We start from the raw sequence: 22,655 nt of genomic DNA, 5'->3' as shown, positions 1-22,655 counted from the left end.
CCAGAGTTGAGCAAAACTTTGAGAAGGATGAATAATCAAGGGGTTTGTGATCACCCAGTCATAGAGGAACCTGAGGACCAAGTGAATAATGAGAATGTTCAAGTTTAGGGTGATAATCAACTTAGAGATGCATTGAGGGTGCAAGCTCCACCTAAACCAAGACTGCGTGATAATTACAGGGTCGAATTCAACACTGTCGAATCTGAATGACCCATTGTTCTCCCTCCTCTGCCTCCAGGGCATACATTTGTGGTGACTAGTAGTTTGATGCAGATGCTTACAGCGGGGGGTTTATTTTCCGATATGGATTCAGAAGATCTATTTGGGCACATGGCCAAGTCGAGGAGTGTTTGTAAGAGTTGTGTGGGGTGACTGGAGTTGGACATGAACGTTATAGGGTTGAGAGTCCTCCCTCTATCATTGACCGGTCATGTTGCTGTATGGTTTTCTGAGCTTCCGTACAACTCAATTCATACATGGGACCAATTGCACAAGGTGTTCATGGAAAAGTACTTTCCGTTGTCAAAGAAGCTGAACCACAAAGATAAAGTCAACAACTTTGTGGCACTACGTGGAGAGTCTATGATTTGTTCGTGGGACAGGTTCATTGCATTCATTAGAAGTGTTCTGAACCACCCCATTGATGATGAGTCACTAAAGGAGTATTTCTACTGAGGTCAAGATGACAATAGTAAAGTTGTGCTTGATATTATTGCAGGAGGATCATATGGTGAGTGCACTTTTGAGGAGATCGCTGAGAAACTGGAGAAGATTTCCCGAAACAATAAAGCATGAAGCACTCGAAAGTCAGACACTGGATGAAGCACTTTTGCAGTTCAACTTGCACCTAGTCAATCTACCGATGACATTCGTGAGGAGATGGCTCAGATGAGGACATAACTTGGGTTGGTGTTGAAGCATGTTAGCGGAGGTGCAGAAAAGGTTAATGCAGTGAATTATTTGACTAGGACTCCACCACCACCGGTAGAGAAATGTTACTATGAGAAGGATGCTTACTTGGTGAATGATCAGACAGGGGGTTTCCGAGCCAACGCCCAAGGTTCCAATTCAGATAATTGGCGCCAAGGTCAAGGAAATCAAGGTCAGAATTATGGTAATTATAATCTAGAGGGTCAATATGTCCGGGATGGGAACTACAATCGCGACAATAACTACAACAAAAACGATAGAGCTGGGCCTTATGTCCCTCCACAGAATCAGGAATCCGGCAATAGGGAAGCTAGGGGTAATATGTCACGTATTGAGGATATGATGCAAAAGATGATGAAGAGGTTTGATTCGACTGATGAAAACGTGAAGGAGATGCAAAATGACTTGTCTGGAATCGATCAGAAAGTTGATGCCCATGCAGTATCGATCAAGAAACTTGAGCAGCAGATGAATCAGCTGTCCACTATAGTAAATCCACATCAGCCTGACACACTTCCTAGCAACACTATCCAAAATCCAAAAAATGATGGGCATTATATGTCAATCACTACTCAAGGGGGTAAGCAAACCATTGATCCACCTATGCCGTCTGAGGTTGAAATTGAGGTTGGTAAAGAGAATGATGAGATTGAGGTTACTGGAGAGTCCAAGAATGCTACAGAGAAGGAAGCAGAGATAACCCAAAAAGTTGTCCCCATGCCTAGACCTCCACCTCCATTCCCATAGAGGTTGGTAAAGAAGAATGAATAAGGGAAATACCACAGGTTTATTACTATGTTGAAACAACTTTCCATCAATGTTCCGTTGATAGAAGCTTTAGAGCAAATGCCTGGGTATGTGAAGTTCATGAAAGATTTGGTGACTAAGAAGACCGTGAGTTTTGAAGATGATGATAGGTTGCAACATTGTAGTGCTATTGCTACAAGGTCACTTGTGCAGAAGAAGGAGAATCCTGGTGCCTTCCCTATTCCATGTACCATCGGGTTGTTGCATTTTGCTAAGGCATTGTGTGATTTGGGTGCTAGAATTAATCTGATGTCATTGTCTATTTACAAGAAGTTAGGTTTAGGGGCTCCAAAACCGACTGCGATGTGATTGCTCATGGTCGATAGAACTGTGAAGAGGCCCATTGGTGTGCTCCAAGATGTACTTGTGAAAGTGGAGTCTTTTATCTTTTCGGCGGATTTTGTGATACTTGATTGTGAGGTTGATTTTGAGGTTCCCATCATCCTTGGGAGACCATTCCTTGCTACTGGGCACGCCTTGGTCGATCTGGAAAAAGGGCAGATGAAGTTTTGATTGAATAGTGAAGAGGTGACTTTTAATATATGTAGGTCCATGAAGCAGGAAAGTGATCTCAAGTCATTGTCCGTGGTGAATCATATTGTGGGTCAAGGTTTTGATATGTCTATTGAAGAGCGGTTGGGTGTTGATGCACTTGCAGCAGTAATGATGAATTTTAAGGGTGATGGTATTGAAGACTATGATGAGTTAGTTGCTACACTTGATAGGTTCGAATTCTGTTCCAAACCGAAGATATTGGAGTTAGATATGAAGAATCGTGACTCTTCACCAGAAAAACCGTCTATTGAAGAGGCTCCAAAATTGGAGCTTAAGGCTCTACCATCACATTTGAGGTATGTATTCTTGGGAGAGATGGTACTTTACCACTCATCATTGTGGTCGATTTGAAGGCGGAACAAGTTAAGGCTTTGGTTTCTGTGTTGAAGAGGTTCAAGCGGGATATTGAGTGGACTATTGCGGATGATGTGAGGCCAAAATTACATATTTTTAATCATTACTTGCCTCACATTTATTATTTATATCTGCCCTTTTTGAGCATTAATTTTATGGATTGTGCTAAATAGTGTATTTTATTTGTAGAAGTAAATTGGTGTAAAGTTAAAGAAGTTTGGAGCTAAAACAAATTAAAGATTGCAGAAGGAAATCAAGCAGACAACTTAATGGATTAAATTCAATATTATAGTGTATAAATATATTAAGTGCAGTTAGTTGCAATAAACAACGAAAATTTGAGAATCCTTGCTGCCACGTGGCAGCGGTTGAATGCAACAATAGTGGCAAATTTGTGAGGCGGTTACTGTCCTCAGTGAAATAGGAATTCTAGTTCCGCTTCGTTTTGGTTCCCAATTTGATTTGGACTCAATTATTTTAATTGGGGTTTTCTATATCTATAAATAGTCCATAGAAATAATTATTTGGGGAAAACCAATATAGAGTAAGGAGGAGGCACTTTTGAAAGGAAAGTCGTCAATACTTTTTAGGGTTCTTTTCTTCTTCTTATTTTCTTAGACATTAGTAGCTAAAGCTCTTGTTCTGGGGCTGTAGCTACGGATTCAATGTTAATTATTTAAGGTTTTGAATTAATTTTTGGTTGTCATTATAAGTTACTTTTATATTCTTGTTTTAGTATTTTGTGCTGGATCACCATAAGATAAATACATTGTCTAATCTTAAAATCGAGAGAAGAGGGATTAGATAGACCATAAAATATAGAGAGCTCGGTCCACCCATTAAATTGAGGTAATTAGTGTTCAGGAGTGACGCTCAGACGAACACCTTGTTTGGTTACGAAATAGGATGAAATATAAATGTTCACCAATTAGTCTATTTATCCCCTCTCAACGATGTAGTTAGATAGCTAACTGGGATAGGCGACAAGAGGCGCATAATCCGGATCATATCATCAACCCTATAAACCAGTAACTTGACAACTGAAATTAGTTCTAAGCCAAAAATATGATAATGAAATCCAATACATGTTGCAGGTCTGGGATTTTCTAACTATTGTAAGTAATTTTATTATTTTGTTCTTGCATTCTTCTCTTTTGGCTCTCTTAAATAAATAATTAGATCAGTATAATTTAGGAAAAATAGTTAATTGACAAGTCCTTTGGGTTTGATAATTTGGTTCTTTTAAGAGCCACTATATTACTTGTGCGACCGTGTACACTTGCGCGTGCAATTGGGAGCAACAAGATTTTGGCGCCGCTGCCGGGGACTTAGAAATTAAATATTTGTCTAAGTTATATTTTTTCTTTTTATTTATTTAAGTTTTGTTTTTTTATAAGTTTTTTTTAGTTTTTTTTGAATAATTTGATACTCTTATTGATATGGATGATTGGGATAAATCGTGGTTGGTTGATGAATGTCATTTATGTGATATATGTGGTCATCAATATATTCATTGGAATGGTTGTCCTAAATCTTATTCTCTTCCCCCGAACCCCTATTATGATTCTTCTATTATTTGTGATATTTGTAGGGGCGATGAAGTGGAGAATGCAAAACAAGAGGCGCGCAATGTGAATTCACTTATGGAATGTACGGCCATGCTGGACAAAGTTAATTCAAAAATTGTTGAACAAATGTTTGAATGTGTGGAAGAGCAAAAAATAATCACGAAACTGCGAGATGCGCTTGACGCTATTCAATTAGAAATTATTGTCCTAGAGATTGCAGCCCAAGAAGGAGAAAGTTATGGAGAAGCAAAGATAGTGACCCAATCTTGGCTACAAGAACAAACTCAACTTCTAAAGTTTCAAGAGTCTATCTGTGATAGTCTGACATACATGACAACCTAACTAATTGAAGGAAGAGTTGAACTCACATAATAAATAGATCAATTTGGCTCAGATATTCATGACTTAGAGGCTTACTTGAACAAAACGATTGAGGCGTCTACTGTCCAATCACCAATTGTCGTGGATGATGACCAACTAGTGGAACAAAAAGAGGAATTCCAACCATTCAACTATAACTTATTCTTTAATATCGATGTTGAGAACGAGTACAAAAGTGAGAATGTTGTAAATAATGTTGCTTTAGAGAAGGCATTTTGAATCCCATTCAAAACACTTTTCTATATCATCTGAACTAATGGAAGAGTGTATAGATGAGATACAAGAACCCTATATCCTAAAGTTTTTTAGTCCACGTAGACAAAACGATATTCCTCACATAAGGGCCAAAAAGTGTAAGATGCGACATATATTACTTGGTTCCTTTTTCTTTATACCACCGCCCCTGGAGAGGAGCAGAAAAGCTGATGCAAAGTTAGGGGTACAATTCATAAGTTCAAAGTGGAAAGAAAATTAGTAAATTTACTTGTGTCGTGCCACGACGTTAAATTAGGCGCTTATTGGGAGGCAACCCAATTTATAGTGTAACTTCTTATTTTATTTTATTTTTATTTTTTAGTGTCATTTTTTTATGTTGTTTTTGCAGGTTTTGGAGAAGTCTGAGTATCCGAAATTCGAAGCTAAGGAGCACGTTTGAGCTTAAGTGTAGAGTGCGTACGACCCTTGATGAAAACTAAGAGAACATACTACTAGCTAGGTCTAAAGTCCTGAGGGACTTTTTCTAACCCTTGTTTTAAATTTTATTTGATGCTTTGCGGACATAACATCTTTTTAAGTGTGGGGTGGAGGAATAAATTCCTAGTTTTTATTATTTTATTGAGTATTTTATTTTGTTAGGATGGGTTCCTTGGCTTTTGTTTTCGATTTTTTTCCTGAGGATAGTCCCTTTGAACCGAGTGTCTTTTTTTTTTTTTAGGAATAATTTTTATTTTATTTTTTTGAGAGAAAAGAAAAGACCCTTGCGAGTGGTGTGATACTTGCTATTTAGGTCTAATATTTTAGTAGTACTTTCTTGTGAATGCTTGATAAAAAAATAATGCACTCTTTGATACCTAAGCTCATGGTTGTGACTTTGTATATAATTTATTTTATTTTGTAGCTTGTTATGATTCTGTCTCTCTTAGAAGTGGAATTGATCCATCTTGATTGATACTTGTGTCATGTGTGGTGAGAATTTCTTTATTCCATGTTTTGCATTTTAGTTTAGAACTTGCCCTGCATGTTATTGAAGCGAAATAAAAAAGTGTTGATTCGCTTAGGAGATGATAATAGGCTTTCTTTGATTTGTTTGATAAATTTTAGCCTTTTCAGATATTATATCACTAGTTAGCCTTTTTGAGCCTATAGCCTTTTGTTGGTAGCCATATTTTGCCCTTGACTATTTGTTGAAACCCTAATTTTTGCACCTTGCTTCCTTGAGCATTATAGCATAGAATTATTCTAAATATCAATTTTGAGAAAAAAGGATGGTTGAGTGAAAAGGTAATCAATGATAGCTACAAAGTGCTTTAAATGCCCTCTTTGAAACAATGTGATGTAAACAAAAAAAAATGAACAAAAGAAGTTACCTTGATGATGACACTGGTCCTTCCAAGGACAACGTGCACCTTAATGCATGTAAAATACATAAGTTGAGGGTGGCTATTATGAAGGAAAACTTTTGTAAAAAACAATTTAAAAAAATGATTGAAACATTCTTGAGATGATGAGAATTACTTGTGAAATAATTGTTGAATAGAGGGCTGAAAATAAAGAAGAAAATAATGGGTGATGAAGTCTTAAAGTGCAAAGTGCTTAAGGAAGTGTAAGTCACTATTATATAGTTTTCCTACCCGTTCCCTAGCCTACATTACAACCTGTTAAAGTCCTATATTATTCTATTCGAGCATGCTTAATTAGTGGAGATGTACATAATGGGCAAGCATATGGTTCTTTGTGCATACATTTGAATTTTCTTTGTGAGTGTGAGAGTTGTTCTTGATATGAAGTCCTTAATTTATATTCAATCTTTCAAATTGAGTGTGTGAACTATTTCTTCCTGTGAGGGCACTTGTTTCATGATGGATAGATGATTTTATTAACTTTCTTTGATGAAAGTAGGGGAGCAAGCTTAAATTTGATGAGTTCAAAGTCTTTCCTTGAGGTAGGAGGTTAGAGGTTAGAGGCTTGTTGTTTATTTGGATGTCTTGCATAATGATTGAGAAGACTACTTGATGTTTTGAAATTGGTATATGGCCTAATTGTTTGCATTAACCAAAGTGATGACATTTTCCTAGTATGATTTTTTTAGATGAGCTTTAATGCTTGCTCGAGGACGAGCAAAAGTTTAAGTGTGGGGTGTTGATGTGAGGCCAAAAATACATATTTTTAATCATTATTTGCCTCACATTTATTATTTATATCTACCCTTTTTGAGTATTAATTTTATGGATTGTGCTAAATAGTGTATTTTATTTGTAGAAGTAAATTGGTTTAAAGTTGAAGAAGTTTGGAGCTAAAACAAATTAAAGATTGAAGATTGAAGAAGGAAATCAAGCAGGCAACTTAATGGATTAAATTCAATATTATAATGTATAAATATGTTAAGTGCAACTAGTTGCAACAAACAGCGAAAATTCAAGAATCCTTGCTGCAACGTGGCAGCGATTGAATGCAACAATAGCGGCAGATTTGTGAGGCGGTTACTGTCCTCAGTGAAATAGGAATTCTAGTTCCGCTTCGTTTTGGTTCCCAATTTGATTTGGATTCAATTATTTTATTTAAGGTTTTTTATATCTATAAATAGTCCATAGAAATAATTATTTAGGGAAAACCAATATAGAGTAAGGAGGAGGCACTTTTGAAGGGAAAGTCGTCAATACTTTTAGGGTTCTTTTCTTCTTCTTATTTTCTTAGACATTAGTAGCTAAAGCTCTTGTTCTGGAGTTGTAGCTACGGACTCAATTTTGATTATTTAAGGTTTTGAATTAATTTTTGGTTGTCATTATAAGTTACTTCTATATTCTTGTTTCAGTATTTTGTGCTTGATCACCATAAGATAAATACATTGTCTAATCTTAAAATCGAGAAAGGAGGGATTAGATAGACCAGAGAATATAGAGAGCTCGGTCCACCCATTAAATTGAGGCGATTAGTGTTCAGGAGTGACGCCCAGATGAACACCTTGCTTGGTTATGAAATAGGATGAAATATAAATGCTCGCCAGTTAGTCTAGTTATTCCCGCTCAACAATGTAGTTAGATAGCTAACTGGGGTAGGCGATGAGAGGCGTATAACCCAGATCATATCATCAGCCCTATAAACCAGTAACTTGACAACTGAAATTAGTTCTAAGCCAAAAATATGATAATGAAATCCAATACATGTTGCAGCCCTGGGATTTTCAAACTATTGTAAGTAATTTTATTATTTTGTTCTTCCATTCTTCTCTTTTTGCTCTCTTAAATATATAATTAGATCAGTATAATTTAGAAAAAAATAGTTAATTGACAAGTCCTTTGAGTTCGATAATCTGGTTCTTTCAAAAGCCAATATATTACTTGCGCGACCGCATACACTTGCATGTGCAATTGGGAGCAACAACGGACATTATTGGAATTCCTTCTCGTATTTGTTCTCACAAAATCCAACTCATGCCGGATCACAAACCTAGTATTGAGCACCAAAGGAGACTAAATTCGCCTATGCAAAAAGTAGCGAAGAAGGAAATCATCAAGTGGTTGGATGCTGAAGTCATTTATCCTATTGGAGATAGTAGTTGGGTTTGTCATGTTCAGTGTGTGCCCAAGAAAGGTGGGATTACTGTGGTTCCTAATGCGAGAAACAATCTTGTTTCGATGCGGCTCGTGACAAGACGGAGACTATGCATGGACTAACAGAAATTGAATGCTTGGACAGAAAATGACCACTTCCCTATGTCGTTCATAGATCAAATGTTGGATTGCCTTGCTGGTAAAGGTAGGTATTGTTTTCTTGATGGTTATTCGGGCTACAATCAGATCTCTATAGCTTCGGAAAACCAAGAGAAGACCACATTCACTTTCCCTTATTAGGACTTTCGCCTTCAAACGAATGCCATTTGGGTTGTGTAATGCTCCAACGACCTTCCAGCGTTGCATGATGTCGATATTTTCTGATATGGTGGAGGACACTATTGAGGTAATTATGGATGATTTTTTCTGTGGTAGGTGACTCATTTGATGGTTGTTTGGATCATTTGGACGAGGTACTTAAACGGTGTGAAGAGTGCAATCTTGTGCTCAATTGGGAAAAGTGTCACTTCATGGTGAAATAAGGGATAATTCTAGGTAATCAGATTTCTAAGAAGGGTATGAGGTTGATAGAGCAAAAGTCGAGGTAATAGAAAAGCTTCCACCACCTATCTATGTTAAAGGTGTTAGAAGTTTTCTTGGGCATACAGGTTTCTATAAGAGGTTCATTAAGGATTTCTCCAAGATTGCACACCCATTATGCAAATTGCTCGAAAAGGAGCGTAAGTTTAAGTTTGATGATGCTTGTCTAAGAGCATTTGGAGATTTGAAAGAAAAGTTAGTTTTCGCACCTATCATTATTTCACCAGATTGGGGGCAACCGTTTGAAGTAATGTGCGATACGAGTGGAGTGACGTTTGGTGTGGTATTGGGACAGAGGTGAGAGAAGATTCTCCATCCTATTTACTATGCAAGCAAAGCTCTAAATGTGGCTCAAAAGAACTATACAGTGACTGAACAAGAATTCCTTGCTGTGGTTTTTGCATTCGAGAAATTTCGATCCTACTTGCTTGGTACTAAGGTCATAGTGCATACTGGCCATTCTGCATTGAGGTATTTGATGGCTAAGAAGGATTGCAAAACCGAGGTTGATTAGATGGGTATTGTTGCTGCAAGAGTTCACTTTTGAGGAAAAAGACAGAAAGGGGACAGAGAATCAAGTTGCCGATCATTTGTCCAGATTATAGGAGGAAGTTATGCTCAAGCCAGGAGATGGGGATGAAATTAATGATGTGTTTCCATATGAACAGGTATTGGCGGCTTCTCATTATCCTATTCCTTGGTTCGCAGACTTTGCTAACTACTTGGCAAGTGATCTGGTTTCATCACATTTGTCTTTTCACAAAAGGAAAAAGTTTATGCATGATGTGAAGAAGTTCTTTTGGGATGAACCTTATTTGTTCTGTATTTGTGTTGATGGGATTATTCGGTGCTGTGTGCCTGAGGTTGAGATGATAGGTATACTAGAGGCGTGTCATTTTTTGCCTGTTGGTGGGCATCATAGTGGTATTTGGACTGCGCAAAAGATTTTGCAGTCTGGGTATTATTGGCCTACCATCCACCAAGATGCTCATGATTTCGCCAAGTCTTGTGATCGTTGCCAAAGAGAAGGAGGAATTTCAAAGAAGTAAGAGCTACCTATGAATCCGATTTTGGTGATTGAGTTGTTTGATGTTTGGGGCATTGATTTTATGGGTCCATTTGTGAGCTCACATGGGAAGAAGTATATTTTTGTTACGGTTGATTATGTATCAAAGTGGGTGGAAGCAATTGTGGTTTCCAACAATGAAGGTAAAAGGGTCACCGCATTCCTGAAAAATAATATCTTCTCCAGATTGGTACACCTAGGGCGATTATCAGTGATTGAGGTTCTCACTTCTGTAATAAGTTATTCAAGGCACTACTTGAGAAATATGGCGTCCACCACAATGTAGCCACTCTTTACCATCTGCAGTCTAGTGGGAAAGTTGAAGTGTCCAACAGAGAAATCAAGCAAATCTTTGCTAAGACTGTGAATGCTAATAGAACTGATTGGTCTAGGAGGCTTGATGATGCTCTATCGGCCTATCGCACCGCATTCAAGACTCCCATAGGTATGTCCCCCTACCAACTTGTATATGGGAAGTCTTGCCATTTGCCGGTAGAGCTAGAGCATAAGGCTATGTAGGCGCTAAAGAAGTTGAATTTGGATTGGGGCACCGCATCGAATCAGAGAGTAATTGACTTGAATGAGCTTGATGATTTTCGCCTAAGAGCTTACGAAAGTTCTGCCTTGTACAAGGAGAAGAAGAAGAAATATCATGATCAAAAGATTGAAAAGCACGAGTTTGTTGTGGGTCATCTGGTGCTTCTATTCAACTCTAGGTTGCGCTTATTTCCTGCCAAGCTCAAGTCCAAGTGGACCGGGCCATTCATAGTCACTCAAGTGTTATCACATGGAGCGGTCAATCTCGAGAACACTGAGGGCACAAGGTTTAAGGTAAACGGGCAAAGGGTCAACGTCTACATGGGCAAAGAAGAGAATATGTAAGAAGTGGTTGAGGCCTACTATCTTGATAAAGTCTGACTAATAAAGAGGCCTGTGTCGTGGCGTGACGTTAAATCAAGTGTTGCTTGGGAGATAAACCAAGATGTACAATCTAGCCAACTATAGGGTTTTTTTTTTCGATTTAGGAGTTTGCTTTGTTCATTTGATTTTCTGTAATTCTTTAGATTGGTTTTTTATTTGTCTTAGTGTTGGCTAGATATAGAATAGGGTTCGTGTCTAAAAAAGTGTCCAGAAAATGTAAAAAGAAAGTCCTAACGGTTGCTACGTGTGTAGGGATGAAAAGCCAAATCTGCAGAAAATGTATGTTGTAGAGGTCTACGGACCCCATCGACGGTCCGTGGATTGATCCACGGACCGTGAATGGAGTCTGTACACCCCCAGGTAAGTCCTCTACATTTTCTAAGTGTTGAGTGACCTATGGACCCCACCCACGATCCGTAGGTCGACCCACGGCCCGTACACGGGGTCTCGTGGGTCGAAAGTTAGGGTTTTGTCGACTCGACCCGAACCTCTTTTAATAAACTCTTCATTTTTACATTAATCCACCACTTCCCATATTCCCTCCCAACCGTTTCCAACCCCTCCAAATCCTAAAACTCCATAATTATATCCCCCAAATCACTCTCATATCCCATACTTACCATCTCATATCCCATACTTACCATCTCCTCTCCCAAATTTCCATTCTTCTTTTTCCCAAATCTGATCACTTTCATTCTCCCTTCACCAAAAGAGTTCAAGGTCCGAGTTTGGTGTCACACGATCTAAAAAGTCTATTGCATTACACAATCACCCATTTTAAATACTTGTAAGGTAAATGATTTCAACTTAACTCTGAATTTTGGTATTCATTGTTCAATACATGAAGTCATGAAGTGGATCTTGGCCTTGGGTTGTTTTTGTATGAAATTGCATGAGGAACTGTAGTTATAAACACTATTGGGATGATAGAATGTGATTGTGTTGTCTTTGTAATCAAGTAATTTAAAGAAAATAGTCTATATGGAAGTTTCAACTTAGGATTTCTAGATTTGTATGCAATAAATGTTAAATAAGGAGTAATCGTAACCCTAGGGATGACAAACTATCATAAATTGTGTTGAAATGCATGATTAGACTTAGATTGATTGTTTGAATTGTTGAAAACAATGGTTTAAAAATGAGGCATGTCTGATACCTGGCACAGATCTGACCTAATAGACCCCGCCTACGGACCGTAGATCAGGTCTGTGGGTCTGTTGCACATAAAGGATCCACTAAGTGTGGAACCACGGAGGTGGACTACGGTCTGTAGGTCAACCTACGGACCGTTCTGCACATCCGTGGTTCCCATCAGAGCCCAACGTTTTAGGACCACTGACCTAAGGAAGGGACCCACGGACCTTAGGTGGCCACTGAAGCTACTATCTGAATTTTTTTTGTTTTTCGTTTTGGTTTGTTCTATGTTCTAAAAAAATTTCGAGGTGTGTCATTGGTCTATTTTGGTACAAACTAAACTTCCACAGGTACCATAACCCCTAAGAAAGCACTGACTTGGGCACCAAAGGGAAAGTCCAAATCTGTGGCGCTGACTTTTTGGCTAATTGATGAAGACACTGATGCGTAGACTGATCCCGCATGTATTCCACCTGTCATCAGGACATCCCCTATAGCACCTCGCACTCCCTGGAATCAATCTCGGCTAGTGACTTCCAACGTGGTCACTACCCCCCAGTCTAATGAGAGGGATACACCGATCAGTTCACCGGTTGGTTCTACTTCCGGCTCTGAGTCCGCTACTAGCTCCGGCTCTGATTCTGGCTCCACATCCGGCTCTAGTCACATGGGAGGGCTGCCTCGTCTGATGAGGCTACTTGTGCGTAGGACATTCCCGTACCACCTAACACCAAACCTGTTGCAGTTGCTGAGGAGCCAAACCGGTGGTGTGTAGGTGGTCAATGACAAATATAAGGGATGCCCGGATGATAACTGAGAAGGAGAGGATGGCTTGATTAGTCACTGATGAGCGCCAGGTTAGGCAGCTTGCACACTGCGCCGGCCATTCATGAGCTCTTCAAGAGACACAGGTGCGAGTGGATGACCCGTAGCTCAGGGTCCCATAATGAGGAGATCGTGAGGGAGTTCTATGCTTCCTATGCAGCCACCCTCCGAGGTTTGATTGACAGAGGGGCCAAGCCCGGCACCCAGCCTCCACTTAAGGCTACACTAGTTCGTGGGGTCACAGTTGATATATCGGAGGCTACTATCTGCAGATTCCTCTACGGCCTGGGCCACACTCTAGAGATCAACACAGACGAATTTGATTACCGTTGGCACATATTGAGGAACGGGGCATTCCATAGGAATGCAGAGCAGAGGGAGACTTTATTACGTTGGTTGACCCATCACCTTGCTACTAACGGAGAGCATGCTAAATGGGTCAGCAACCCGAGTGGAGGCATCTAGAAGGCCGTTTTGACTTTTGTAGCCAAATTCTTCTGGCTATTGGTGCGAAACAGAGTTTCTTCTACGCAGGCAGACAATGTTCTTACTTGAGACCGCGCAGTCATAGTGGCAGCCTTAGTTGTTGGGTTCGATATGGATTTGGCGGCCCGCTTGATTATTGCGGATATACATGAGAGGGCCTTCAAGGCCACCACCACTTACTCTTTCCCGTGCCTCATTTTTCATTTGTACAGGGACTCTGGAGTGCCAGTTTGACATTATGATAAATTGATTCAAGCGACCGAAACCCTGGATATAAGCCTGATTCGAGATGAGGCCAATGTGGTTGCACCGCGTAGAGATCCGTAGGTTGAGGTGGCACCACTAGGAGCAGACTTAGTTGTTGATGTGGAGCAAATGTATGGTGAGGATCCTGACCCTCTAGCCCCTATTGAGGATGCCCCGACTTCCCATTCTCCAGCCACTAGTCAGTCCCCTAGAGCATCCAGAGCTACTCACTCTTCAGGGTCTGTTGTTGTGCCCTTAGCTCTAGTCCAGAAGTTGGAGGCTCAGATGGCTAGCCTGCTTCAACATATGAGGTCGTGGATACACTGGGCGATTGAGGAGTCTGCAACTAGGGTGGAGCAGCGGATGGAGCAGATGATGGACCGAAAGGTTTAGACCGGGCACCAACGCCTTGATACTTTTGAGTTGCGTGTCTTAAAGTGACCAGCCCCCACCACAGATGTCTCTGTTTTCCAGATGGTGTTAGGTAGTCTTCGAGCTGATCTTGACACCATCCTAGCTCCACCAGAGACCGAGCCTGAGTCAGCCCCTACAGCACCGGTTGATAATACGTTGTTCGATGCTCTATTAGGATATGAGATGCCACCTTATGCTACTTCCCGTCATGCTAGGAAGCACCCCCGCTCCAGTAGGGTTTCTGATGATACTGAGGCCAGGAGAGCAAGCAATAAGAAGCGCCAGGAGTTTGAGGTAGCACGAAGGGCCTCTATAGTTGATGAGGAAATGCGCCAGTAACGGGCTAGGGAGGTAAGTGTAAGTGCCTCTAGCAGTGTGAGAACTACTGATGGTGCGGTGAGAGGAGGTGTTAGCACTACTGAGGGTGCTGAGACGGTTGATACGGGCACTACTGAGGATGGCCCGATTGTTGATCCAGCGAGGTCCGGGAAACCGGACCTACCCACTTGTTGATAGGTCTTCGGCGCTATGTGCCACAGGTTTGCTTCACCCGATCCTTTATTATTTACTTTTTGTGCATTGGTAACAATTGCACTCTATTTTGTTGGGGGTGGGGTAAATAGATTGTGAGTGATAGGGTGAAGTCTGAGTAACCCAACTCATAATCCTCTCTTGGGGTTTTCTTGCCTATGTTTTTTTTCCCCAGGAGACTGTTTTAATTTTTGTTGAACCGACATGTGTAGGAATGTATGTGTAGGAGTAATGAAAAATAAAAGCATGATGGCATGAAAGAAAAGCATGATAAAAATGATCCCTGTCAAAAAATTGTTGAATTGTGATGAATATATAGTCTTGATGAGTTGAATGTGTTAGATCTAAATGTGACATGATAAAAACCGATTTGACCTCATGACTTAAGCTAAAAACTTGAACTGGGTAATCTGATAATTTGATAATGAAACAAGGTGTCAAGAGTGTGTGAGGATAGTTGAATGTTCAAACAGTTTTGTGCTAATCTTGAACTTGCCCCGTTGGTCCTGCTAGGATAATCTACGCTAGAAGTTGGGAAGTGATCATAGGCCATTGTTCAAATTAGTCCACTTAAACCTAATAGTGCATTGTTCCCTTTTGATCCAAATATTTGAGCCTAAAATTGACCATTTCTTTTTATTCACCTAACTCACCTTCCCTTAAAATATTGTCTTGGCCCCGGTCCCTACTTGGACATGTGCACCTTGACTTAGGCCAAAAGCCTAAGTTGAGGGTGGCTAAGCCAAAAGCGACCTTGATCTTGGCCCTGGTCCGACATCGGACAATGTTCACCTCAACTAATACAAAATGCATAAGTTGAGGGTGGCTATGAAAGAGGAAACCAAATGAAAAAAAAAGGTATGAAAAAAGTCTAGTGTTAAAAAGAGAAAAAGAAAGAAAGAGGATGTGACTTTGTGCAAAAAAGACAAAAATGTAATAAGTGAAAGTGTGAAAAATAAAGTGAAAGAAAAAGAAGAAGGTGAAAAAGAAAAACAAATAAGTGTCACAAACTCAAAAGTCGCATCCATGTTGAAAAGAGTTAAGGGAAAGAATGTGGAATGAAAAGGTGCCAAAAATAGGTCAAGGAAGAGGTCAATAGCCAATGTAATGTAGGAGGGCAGAAAGTCACTAAAAAGTACCCAATGTACCACACCTGACATTGAGCCTACGTTACAAGCTAAGAAAGTCCTATAGTGATCCTAGCAACTAGTTTGGAGAGTCTAAGCAGTGAAAATAAGGGCAAGCCTATGGTATTGAACACTAACTATACTTGAAGTCACTTCTGAGCGTGAGTGTTGAATGAATCCTAAAACTCTAGAATTCATATCATCTGTGTGAAAAGGATTTCGTTTGAAGTGAGGGAACTAGTGACATTGTCGAAAAGTTGGTACCTTGGTGATTGTGAAAAGTGTATGTTGTGGTGTCTGTTGGTCGATCTTTGTCATATCTTGATCCGCATGAGTTATCTTGTTGAGTATGAGAGAAAAGATTTGCACTGAGAGAGTGGGATGGATAGAAATAGCCATGTGAATGCTTGAGTTTGTATGTCTTCTTCTACACAAGTGTCGTTTAGAGTCTAAGTGTGTCGCTTGAGGACAAACAACAAATTTAAGTTGAGGGTGTTGATATACCATGAGTTTATGGTATTTTTAATACATTTCACTTAAGATTTGTGTGTGTCTAGGGACATTTTGTATTAGAACTAATGTTTATTGTGCTAAATTTGTAGGAAATAGACTTGGACGAGGTCGGGAGAGAGACAACTGAATTTCTGCAGAAGTGGCCACCCACGGAAGTGACCTACGGGCCGTCCTGCATATCCGTCATTTGTATCAAAGATTTTGAGTTCCAGTACCTTATGAAAAGTTTGTGGAGCCACGAAAGGGGACCCACGGACCGTAGGTCGACCTATAGTGTGTTCTGTAGGTCCGTCGTTTGTATCTGAAAGGCTGAAAGTTCCAGCTTCTGAGAAAATGTCAAAGTATTGAGCCATGGAAGGGATCTACGGACCGTGGGTCAGTCTCGTAGATCAAAGTCGCGTCCAGCAGTTTATTTCCTTCTTTCGTTTCCTTTTTGTTTAGGACAATCTTTTCTATAAATAGGGTATGTAAACCTCGTTTTTGGGGGTTAGACACCATAGTATTATTTTAGTTCTTGGTATTTTCTTGGGAATTAACTTGCAAACATTAGCAATTTGATTTCCTAATTTTGGTTTATAAAGATTCTTGCTTTGAATTTCAATTGAAGATTACGGGTTTCTTTTACTCATTACGTAAGTTCATGAATTCTTCTTCTACAATTATGAATTGTGTTCTTGCTAGCATAGGTAACTAAATCCACAACTAGGGTTGTGGGAAGCATAAGCAATTAATAAAGTATGAATAGTAACTAAGTAATTCTTGAATAGTATTGTTGCATGCATTGATAATTCTTTCGTTTAAAAGTCTTTTTAACGATGGCCAACTTTAGAACTCGCCTTGTTGCTACTTGCCGGACTAAGGAGGTAGTTAATAAGAAAAGAATTATTAGCATAGATTTAGTGTGATACTATCTAATAGTGAGATACATAACTTGCCACTTTGCATGTGATACACTAGGAAAGGATTACTATTACTAGGATTACCGCGTTATGAGCTTATGGGGAACACATACACCCTAGTTTCTTTCTCTCATTGATAACAACTAAAGTTCGAATCTTGCTAACTTTCTCTCTAAACAACAAGCAGTTATTTGTTATACAACCCCCCCCCCTTTAATTACTTGTCTCGTAAATACGTTGACTAAACAAATATAATCATAAGTTAAAGTTAAGTCTAAACCATATTCCTCGTGGGATCGACCCCAACCTACAAGTTGGGTTCTATACTTGATAACGATCACTTATACTTCTTTAGGGAGGTGTAATTTGAGCATATCAATGTCGACGCTGATCCGGCTACTAGCGCCTAGAGCGTCGTATGTATGACCCCTCCTCACAACCATGTTTTGTTTTTCTTTATTCACTTTAAGGGAAAAGTCCTTTTGATTGGGGACGGGGTGGTGAGCAACCTGCCATTTTAGTTGTTGGAATGAACAGAGGTTGAATCCATGTTTGTCTATGATCGCTGTGTTTTTGTTTTGGAGAAAATTGTGACGTTATTGGTGTTGAGTTATGGAGCAGCTAGTTATGTTTGACATGATAGCCTGAATCTGAAATTTGACTCCTAGGCTCTTTAGATGACATCTTAGGTACTCACATGTTGAACATTGCTAATCTGAAAATAAATTAGTGAACCAAGAAACTAGAGAATGTAGTCATGTGTCATGTGTGTGTGAGGTTTGCTCGAAGTCTAATGCTAAGAGCAGAAACTAGAACTTGCCCAAGTAGTCTTGCGTAAATCGAAAATAATCGGATAGGAAAGGATCATTAGCCCATTTTTGCTAAGCCATTAAAAAGCCAAAAATAAAACAACCAAATAAAAAGCATATCACTTGAACCCAATTTGAGCCTGAAAATCAGTTTTTGTTTTTACCCATTAAATAGCATATCCTTGGGTATCCGAAGATACGATGTCATAACTCAGGCCAAAATCCTAAGTTGAAGGTGATTGCAACCCGATCAGAAAGAAGAAGTGAAAAGGAAGGTTCAACCAGTTAGCTGAAAGCACAAAAAAATAAAAAAATACTTTTTTAAAAAAATAAAAATAAATAAATAAAAGAAAGAAAAGAAAAAGAAAAAGAAAATAATGGTTGTTGTGATGTACTGAAATGAAGAAAAAAAGGGAATCACTCAAAAGAGTTATCTGCAAACAAAACTTTGGAGAACCAAGGAACTAGTCACTCACAAACCCAAATATCCATTCCCTAGCCTAAGCCTATGTTACAAGCCGATAAAGTCCTACAGAGATCCTATTTCGGGTGTTTGAAATATAGAGCGTAGAAAGCAAGGGCTAGCCTATGGTCTTTTGTTGTTAGTATTAGAAGTTCTTTGAGAGTACGAGCGTAGAACTGAGTCCCAATTATCATGAGCGAGGGACTTCTTTGGTATGAGGACACAGTGATTGCATTTGATAGTAGATTGTGTTAGCTGATAGTACGCATGCATAAGCATGGTCGACTATGAGTAATGGGATGTCATATATTGATCCTTGCATGTTAGATTGATGGTTTGGATATAAGTTGTGATTGAGATGGGTGTTGCACAGTGTCAAAAAGATTTTTGAATGTTTGACTGCTGAATGTATTAATTTTTTCTCATCACTTGAGGACAAGTAATGGTTCTAAGTTGAGGGTGTTGATGTGCCGCGAAATCTTGGCACATTTGATGCTTGAAAACTAAGAATTAGTATTAAAATCGGGTGTAGTTATGTGGATATGATGTATTTAGTAGTGTTTGTATAGGTGAAACAGGTGGACGTGAAAGAAGATAGAAAAGAAGAAAAATCAATAAAAATGAATTGAAGAAAGTAAAGACTACGGACGACCTCACGGGCCGTGGTATTCACTACTGATCATGGAGCTGCCCGTAGAGTTGAACCAGTGCTTAAGGTTGGAGGAGCTGAAAGATGAGTGAACCAAGTGAAGACCACAGATGACCTCACGGGCAGTGATAGTCACAACAGTCCGTGGTGTGAGTCGTGAAGATGATCCTGTGAAGGGGAAATGAAAAGTTGAAGATGAAATGGGTCAAGTGAAGACCATGGACAACTATACGGACCGTGGTCATTATCACGAGTCGTGGTGGTGTCCGTGGTGATGATCCAGTGAATGGACATTGAAAAGTTAAAGAGGGAATTGGTCAAGTGAAGACCACGAAGGGTTTCACGGACCGTGAAGCCCTTGACAGATCGTGGAGGCAGTCGTGAAGCTACGCGACAGATTAGTCCTACTTCGAGTAGGACTCTTTTTAAACATTCTATTTGAATTAATTAGGTCATTTTTTAGTTTTATCTCGTCTTATCAGGAACGAAGAATGTAGTTTCAAATATTCTTAGCTTTGGTTTTGGCGATTAACATAGAATCAAGTTCCAAAGTTGGATTTTCAGTTTTGAATTATCATTCGTTCAGTGAATTTGCAGATTTTCGTAAGTATATTTTCTTAATGATTTCATTACTGATTTCTGTATGTTTACGTAAAATCATGAGTGGCTAAATACCACAACTGGGATTGTGGGATGTGTGACGTAAATCTAAGTATAATTTCGTAAAACGAGTGAAAGGCGTAGTTTAAGTACCCCAACGCATAGGGAAAGGACAAAAATGACCCTAACCTAAAGTTGACGAAGTGCCACTTACGAGTGGACTGACGGGCCGTCGTTTGGACTATCAACCGTTGGTGGAGTCATCGTTCATGCTCTACCCGACAGGGATTCACTAAAACAATCATAACTTTTTACTCCGAGCTTGGATTTTAGCAAACTAGGTGGCGTTGGAAAGATGATTCAATTATCTTTAATTTGATAGGTTATGGGCCACCTAATTCATTTTGTGCTAAAAGATATGACCATTTGAAGTTGACCCAACAACTATTTTCCTTTGAATAACTGTTGACCCTTACCTACGATTCGTAGGTCCAACCACAGACCGTATTGGTAGACCGTGGGTGGGATCAGAGACCATCAACTTTGGACCCCAACGACGAAACCAACCTACGGTCCGTGGGTCAATTAATGGACCGTGGTTCATGGTAGTAGGTGTCATCTTTAGATCCCAAATTTTCCCTAAGCCAGGGACTGAACCACGAGACTCCACCTACGGTCCGTGGTTTTACCTACGATCCGTGGGTGGCTCCATTGGTACTAGCACTAGTTTTCTGAAAATTAGGATTTTTCTCCATTTTGAGATCTGAGGTGTTACAATATATATTATTAATATATATAAGTAGACTTACTCTATTAAAAAGACTAGATGGGCTAGGCCTTAAAATGACCAAAAAATGTTTTCTCCCACCTATGTGGGAACTTTACATTTATATTACAACTATCCTAGCAATGAGTGTCGAGAGGCCCTACACAAGCCACTTAGCATACATCATACAAGACAAAAGAAATAAAGATTTTGAAAGATACCATTTCATATATCAAAAGCATTTGGCAAAGCAGAAGTATGACGTAAGTCTCAAAAGCAATCTAATACATTATAAGAAAAGTGATTAGGACGTAACCGATACATCACATACAAAATCTTAAAACGAAAATGACATAAAACTATAAAATGTCTCGGTCCTCAAAGCATGAGGACTCACCAATCAGTTGAAGCACCCAATATATGTCTAGCAATGAGTGTGTGAGGTAGGACCGTCGGACCCTATTCATGAAATAATGTAGGCACAAGTAAGGGTGGCAACGGAACCGGGAGGTTCCGGTTCCGGTTCCGGTCCGTTACCGGTTCCGTCTCGGTTCCGGATAGTGCCGGTTAATTCCGGACTTGTTCCGGTCCGAGAGGGGTAACGGGACGGAAACCGGGATTTACCGGTCCGTCCCGGTCCGATTAGTCCCGGTTCCGTCCCGGTCCGGTCCGGTTCCGGTCCGGTTCGGAACTTTTTTTTTTTTTTTTTTTTTTTTAAATCTGAAAATTTAAAAAATAGCCGCTGAGAGCCGTTGGGCAACGGGTTTTGGGCCCCACCAACGGCTCTTTCACCCCATAACCCCCCATTTACACCTCCCTACCCCCCAAACTTTTTTTAATACCCCAAACTTCTTAAAACTACATTTTCAACCTTTTTTTTAACTATAAATTCCCCTAATCTTTCATTCTTTTCACTCACAAAAATATCTTATAATCTCTCTACTCTCTAGTCTCTACTCTCTAAATTCTCTTATTCTCGACTTCTCGTTAAAATTACGAATTTGAACTTTGGAAATTGGAGCTTCAAAATTCAACTTTCAATTTTCGCCTTCCGGTCATACACGTCTACTTTTTTAAGTAGACGTTTGGTACATTCGTTCCAACTCACTTTTCATTTAGTTATTTATTTGTTTACATTTAATTATTTATTTTGTGAGTAATTAATCTCTAGTCTCTACTTATTTAGTTGTTTATTTGTTTAAAACTTTGCTAATCATTTTCGTATTATATATAATTTGCTCACTTTTTATATTTTGAATATGGATTTTGGAAAAAACATTATTGAAAAGGGTAAAACAACCATAGTTAATTCGTTCACTAATTTATCTAGCTCAAAATCCAAGAAAAATAAAAAAATCGGTAGTACTTCTCAATCTAAAACTAAAAAAACTTCTCAATTAAGAATAAATACGGATGATTATACGCATGTTGATGAAACTGTTTTTAATATTGATAGTAATAGTGGATTAGATCCTTATCATGAACATTTACAAAGAAAATTTGGTAATTTTGAAGAGGAATTACCTGAAGATGATGAACATGATGTTAATGATTATGTTGATAGTTTTGATAATAATGTTGATGAATATGATGATGATGAAACTGAGCCACCGTCGGCTACTAGTCCCCTCCCAATCCCTCTTCCCCGGCTCCCGCTCCCTTTCGTTGTCCTGCTCCCATTCCCCCCGTGCATCCTAGGACTAAGGTAGAACGCGCTAAAAAATCAGTTGTGTGGCAATTTATGACTCAGAATGAAGATAAAACACAAGCTATTTGTAATAAATGTAAACATAGAATGAATCATAAAACTGTAGGAAAACAGGGTGGGACGGGACATTTGAGTAATCATTTAATGTCATGTTGTAAAAATGAATTTTTGCATGCTAAAGCTGTAGCCGAAGCTAAAAAAAATGGTACCACCCTTCCTGAAAATGTAGGAGTAGATGGCTCTAATATGGTCCAAACACAATTAAATCCTTCTAATGTTTCTGGTTCTAGTATACAACGGTCATATAGTAGAGAAAAAGATCTTGAAGAATTAGCTAAAATGATTGTTGTTATGGGTTTGCCATTTAGTTTTGCTGAAAATCCCGGTTTTATTCATTATATTCAAATTGTGTATAATCCACATTTTAAAGGTTTTACTAGAAATACAATTAAAAAGGCTATCTTTGATTATCAAGCTCAACATTTTCAATATCTTCGTTGTTTATTTTATTATAACAATTGTAAAATAGCTAT

At 39.2% G+C, this 22,655-nt stretch overlaps 1 pseudogene; it reads left to right on the top strand.

Moving 5' to 3' along the window:
* The first annotated feature begins 501 nt into the window (after positions 1–501).
* Positions 502–16,576, top strand: LOC125840663 (uncharacterized; annotated as a pseudogene).
* The last annotated feature ends 6,079 nt before the right edge of the window (positions 16,577–22,655 follow it).

This window comes from Solanum verrucosum, unplaced genomic scaffold (assembly GCF_900185275.1).
Source record: "Solanum verrucosum unplaced genomic scaffold, falcon-dt-bn FXZP01000176.1, whole genome shotgun sequence".
Lineage (NCBI taxonomy): Eukaryota > Viridiplantae > Streptophyta > Magnoliopsida > Solanales > Solanaceae > Solanum > Solanum verrucosum.
This window is presented reverse-complemented; position numbering and strand designations above follow the sequence as displayed.